Consider the following 6,000-nt stretch of genomic DNA (forward strand, 5'->3'; position numbering starts at 1 on the left):
GATATTGTGAGAAGTATGGCCACTTCACGTTTATCACTCTTATTTTGCAGTTTACGACTTGTGGTTGAAGTTTATATCCATAAAAATGTATGGGAATCTCTGCATCAAACCGAGCTGTGGATGAGCTTGGATCAATGTATATTACAGTTTCTGTAAACAGGGATTACATTGTCAGACATGTTCTTCCCTTTCATATTTATGTTGCATGAGCAATAATATGAGGATTACACAAACTTTTTAGGCGCCGATGGCCTTTGGGGATAAAAATCAATATCTATTTATGATTCAAAACCTGTGTTTATGTTTGAAATAAACTTTATAATGTGAAAAAGACATTTAACTTGCCTGGCAAGTGAAATGATTTGTCATTCTTATATTCAAAGCTCTCCAGTGTTGTAGTGTAAAACTTCCCCTTAGTGAGACTTCTTATGAAAGTCTTGATCTAGAGTGATCGAACCTATCCATAGGGGATGTCTTATTCTAGACCAATACCTCTAGCTTAAACAAAACAAGGTACATTAGCAACTGGTACCACTTACAATACCTATTCGGAATAAGACTAATGAGTGCATCAAAGAATGTCCACTTCTCTCTTTGACCATGCCCGTCATATTCAACTGAAAAATACAAAATTGATTGATTGATTTATTATGTGTTTTTAACGTCCGTCTCGAGAATTTTTCACTCGTATGGAGACCCACCTAGAAATTAAAAATATACAAGAAAGTAATCTTACTGTTTTAAATCTGTGTGCTGCTGACAATTACACTTTGATCGCTGTTGTTTCCTGGCTTTTATCACAGCCAAGATTTAGTACAAGTCACATTCTGAAGTTTTATAAGTGAGTGGCTCAAAACAGTTTTTTAATCCACTGGGTTTGTTTATAGCATAAACAAAACCAGGGACATTAGCAACTGGTACCACTTACACTACCTATTTAGAATGTGACGATTTCATTACAATGTCCATCATTCTTTTTGACCATGCCCTTCACATTCAACTGAAAAATACAAAATTGATTGATTGATTATGATGTGTTTTAGCGTCTCTCTCGAGAATTTTTAACTCACAAGGAGACCCAATAAAGAATTAAAAACAGAGAAGAAAATAAACTTACTGTTTTTAATCTTTGTGCTGCTGACAACTACACTTCGTTCATCATTGTTGATTCTTGGTTTCTATCACAACCAAGATTAAGTACAAATCACATTCTGAAGTTTTGTGAGTGAGTGGCTCAAAACAGTTTTTTTCAATCCAGTGGGTTTGTTTATAGCATAAACAAAACCAGGGACATTAGCAACTGGTTCCATTCACACTACCAATTCAGAATGTGACTTGAGTACATCAACAGTATCCACTTCTCTCTTGTCTTCAAAAAGTGAAATAGAAGATCGGTGTTGTTTCCTTGAGTGGCTCGGAACAGTTTTCTAATCCATTGGCTTTCTTTATATCATGCCTCATATTCAACTGAAAAAAAATACACGATTGATTGATTGATAATATTTTGTTTAACGTTCCTGTCGAGAATTTTTCACTCAAACTGAGACCCAATAAAGATTTAAAAACAGACAAAAAAATAAACTTATTATTTTAAATCTGTGTACTGCTGGCAAGTAGATCTTGATCGCTGTTGTTTGTTGGTTTCTATCACAGCCAAGATTTAGTACAAGTCACATTCTGAAGTATTATGAGTGAGTGGCTCAAAACAGTTTTTTAATCCACTGGGTTTGTTTATAGCATAAACAAAACCAGGGACATTTGCAACTGGTACCACTTACACTGTTCAGAATGTGACTTGAGTGCATCAACAATGTCCAATTCTCTCTCGGACCATGTCCATCATATTCAACTGAAAAATACAAGATTGATTGATTAATGATGTGTTGTTAAGGTCCCTCTCAAGGATTTCTCTCTCATATGGAGACCCACTAAAGATTTAAAAACAGACAAGAAAATAAACTTACTATCTTAAATCTGTGTACTGCTGACAAGTCGATCTTCATCGCTGTTGTTTTTATGGTTTCTATCACAGCAAAGATTTAGTACAAGTCACATTCTGAAGTTTTATGAGTGAGTGGCTCAAAACAGGTTTTAATCCACTGGGTTTGTTTATATCATAAACAAAACCAGGGACATTTGCAACTGGTACCACTTACACTGTTCAGAATGTGACTTGAGTGCATCAACAATGTCCACTTCTCTCTTTGGCCATGCCCATCATTTTCAACAGAAAAATACAAGATTGATTGATTAATGATGTGTTGTTTAAGTCCCTGTCGAGATTTTTTCACTCACATTGAGGCCCACTAAAGATTTAAAAACAGAGAAGAAAATAAACTTACTATCTTAAATCTGTGTACTGCTGGCAAGTAGACTTTGATCGCTGTTGATTTTTTTTTTCTGTCACAGCCAAGATTCAGTACAAGCCACATTCTGAAGTTTTATGAGTAAGTGGCTCAAAACAGTTTTTTAATCCACTGGGTTTGTTTATAGCAAAAACAAAACCAGGGACATTAGCAAATGTTACCACTTACACTACCTATTCAGAATGTGACTTGAGTGCATCAACAATGTCCACTTCTCTCTCTGACAATGCCCATCATATTCAACTGAAAAATACAAGATTGACTGATTAATGATTTGTTGTTTAACGTCCTTGTCGAGAATTTTACACTTAGATGAAGACCCAAGAAAGAATTTAAAAACAGAGAAGAAAATAAACTTACTGTTTTTAATCTTTGTGCTGCTGACATCTACACTTCGTTGATCGTTGTTGATTCTGGGCCTTTATCACAGCCAAGATTTAGTAAAAGTCACATTCTGAAGTTTTATGAGTGAGTGGCTCAAAACAGTTTTTTAATCCACTGGGTTTGTTTATAGCATAAACAAAACCAGGGACATTAGCAACTGGTACCACTTACACTACCTATTCAGAATGTGACTTGAGTGCATCAACAATGTCCAATTTTCTCTCTGACCATGCCCATCATATTCAACTGGGAAAAAAAATACAAGATTGATTGATTAATTATGTGTTATTAAAGTTCCCTTTCGAGAATTTCTCACTCTTAGGGAGACTACTAAAGATTTAAAAACAGAGAAGAAAATAAACTTACTATCTTAAATCTGTGTACTGCTGGCAAGTAGATCTTGATCGCTGTTGTTTGTTGGTTTCTATCACAGCCAAGATTTAGTACAAGTCACATTCTGAACTTTTATGAGTGAGTGGCTCAATGCAGTTTTTATCCACTGGGTTTGTTTATAGGATAAACAAAACCAGGGATATTAGCGGTTGGTACCACTTACACTACCTATTCAGAATGTGACCTGAGTGCATCAACAATGTCCTATTCTCTCTCTGACCATGTCCATCATATTCAACTGAAAAATACAAGATTGGTTGATTAATGGTGTGTTGTTGAAGGTCCCTTTCGAGGATTTTTACTCATATGGAGACCCACTAAAGAAGAAAATAAACTTACTATAATAAATCTGTGTACTGCTGACAAGTCGATCTTGATCGTTGTTGTTTGTTGGTTTCTATGACAGCCAAGATTTAGTACAAGTCACATTCTGAAGTTTTATGAGTGAGTGGCTCAAAGCAGTTTTTAATCCACTGGGTTTGTTTATAGCATAAACAAAATCAGAGACATTAGCAACTGGTACCACTTACACTATTCAGAATGTGACTTGAGTGCATCAACAATGTCCACTTCTTTCTTTGGCCATGCCCATCATTTTCAACAGAAAAATACAAGATTGATTGATTAATGATGTGTTGTTTAAGTCCCTGTCGAGATTTTTTCACTCACATTGAGGCCCACTAAAGATTTAAAAAGAGAGAAGAAAATAAACTTACTATATTAAATCTGTGTACTGCTGGCAAGTAGTTCTTGATCGCTGTTGTTTTATTTTTTTGGTTTCTGTCACGGCCAAGATTTAGTACAAGTCACATTCTGAAGTTTTATGAGTGAGTGGCTCAAAGCAGTTTTTTAAGCCACTGGGTTTGTTTAAAGTAGAAACAAAACCAGGGACATTAGCAACTGGTACCACTTACACTACCTATTCAGAATGTGACTTGAGTGCATCAACAATGTCCACTTCTCTCTTTGGCCATGCCCATCATATTCAACTGAAAAATACAAGATTGATTGATTAATGATGTGTTTATGTTTCCAGTCGAGGATTTCTCACTCATATGGAGACCCACTAAAGATTTAAAAACAGACAGGAAAATAAACTTACTATCTTAAATCTGTGTACTGCTTGCAAGTAGATCTTGATCGCTGTTGTTTTTATTGTTTCCATCACAGCCAAGATTTAGTACAAGTCACATTCTGAAGTTTTATGAGTGAGTGGCTCAAAGCAGTTTTTTAATCCACTGGGTTTGTTTATAGCATAAACAAAACCAGGGACATTAGCAACTGGTACCACTTACACTACCTATTCAGAATGTGACTTGAGTGCATCAACAATGTCCACTTCTCTCTTTGGCCATGCCCATCACATTCAACAGAAAAATACAGGATTGATTGATTAATGATGTGTTTTAAGGTCCCTCTCGAGGATTTCTCTCTCATATGGAGACCCACTAAAGATTTAAAAACAGACAAGAAAATAAACTTACTATCTTAACTCTGAGTACTGCTGACAAGTCAATCTTGATCGCTGTTGTTTTTATGGTTTCTATCACAGCCAAGATTTAGTACAAGTCACATTCTGAAGTTTTATGAGTGAGTGGCTCAAAGCAGTTTTTTAATCCACTGGGTTTGTTTATAGCATAAACAAAACCAGGGACATTAGCAACTGGTACCACTTACACTACCTATTCAGAATGTGACTTGAGTGCATCAACAATGTCCACTTCTCTCTTTGGTCATGCCCATCATATTCAACTGAAAAATGCAAGATTGATTGATTAATGATGTGTTGTTTAAGGTCCCTGTCGAGAATTTTACACTTAGATGAAGACCCAAGAAAAATTTAAAAACAGAGAAGAAAATAAACTTGCTGTTTTTAATCTTTGTGCTGCTATCAACTACTCTTCGTTGATTGTTGTTGATTCTGGGCTTTTATCACAGCCAAGATTTAGTAAAAGTCACATTCTGAAGTTTTATGAGTGAGTGGCTCAAAACAGTTTTTTAATCCACTGGGTTTGTTTATAGCATAAACAAAACCAGGGACATTAGCAACTGGTACCACTTACACTACCTATTCAGAATGTGACTTGAGTGCATCAACAATGTCCACTTCTATCTTTGGCCATGCCGATCATATTCAACTGAAAAATACAAGGTTGATCGATTAATGATGTGTGTTGTTAAAGTTCCCTTTAAAAATAGACAAGAGGATTTCTCACTCTGTATGGAGACCACTAAGGATTTAAAAACAGATAAGAAAATAAACTTACTATCTTCAATCTGTGTACTAGTGGCAAGTAGATCTTGATCTCTGTTGTTTTTATGGTTTCTATCACAGTCCAGAATTAGTACAAGTCACATTCTGAAGTTTTATGAGTGAGTGGCTCAAAGCAGTTTTTTAATCCACTGGGTTTGTTTATAGAATAAACAAAACCAGGGACATTAGCAACTGGTACCACTTACACTACCTATTCAGAATGTGACTTGAGTGCATCAACAATGTCCACTTCTCTCTTTGGCCATGCCCATCATATTCAACTGAAAAATACAAGATTGATTGATTAATGGTGTGTTGTTGAAGGTCCCTTTCGAGGATTTTTACTCATATGGAGTCCCACTAAAGATTTAAAAACAGACAAGAAAATAAACTTACTATATTAAATCTGTGTACTGCTGACAAGTAGATCTTGATCGTTGTTGTTTGTTGGTTTCTATGACAGCCAAGATTTAGTACAAGTCACATTCTGAAGTTTTATGAGTGAGTGGCTCAAAGCAGTTTTTTAATCCACTGGGTTTGTTTATAGTATAAACAAAACCAGGGACATAAGCAATTGGTACCACTTACACTCCATATTCAGAA

General features: G+C 35.5%; 1 long non-coding RNA gene across 1 annotated transcript; it reads right to left on the bottom strand.

The window, feature by feature from the left end:
• Positions 1-2,861: 2,861 nt before the first annotated feature.
• Positions 2,862-3,737, bottom strand: LOC134276654 (uncharacterized). The gene is made up of 3 exons (XR_009994093.1): positions 3,483-3,737; positions 3,117-3,381; positions 2,862-2,996 (listed from the first exon to the last, which is right to left on the bottom strand). It is a non-coding gene; the product is annotated as an uncharacterized LOC134276654 (long non-coding RNA).
• Positions 3,738-6,000: the final 2,263 nt, after the last annotated feature.

The sequence above is a fragment of the Saccostrea cucullata genome, unplaced genomic scaffold, assembly GCF_032062105.1.
Source record: "Saccostrea cucullata isolate Sc308-1 unplaced genomic scaffold, CSIRO_AGI_Scuc_v1 ctg291, whole genome shotgun sequence".
Classification (NCBI taxonomy): Eukaryota; Metazoa; Mollusca; class Bivalvia; order Ostreida; family Ostreidae; genus Saccostrea; species Saccostrea cuccullata.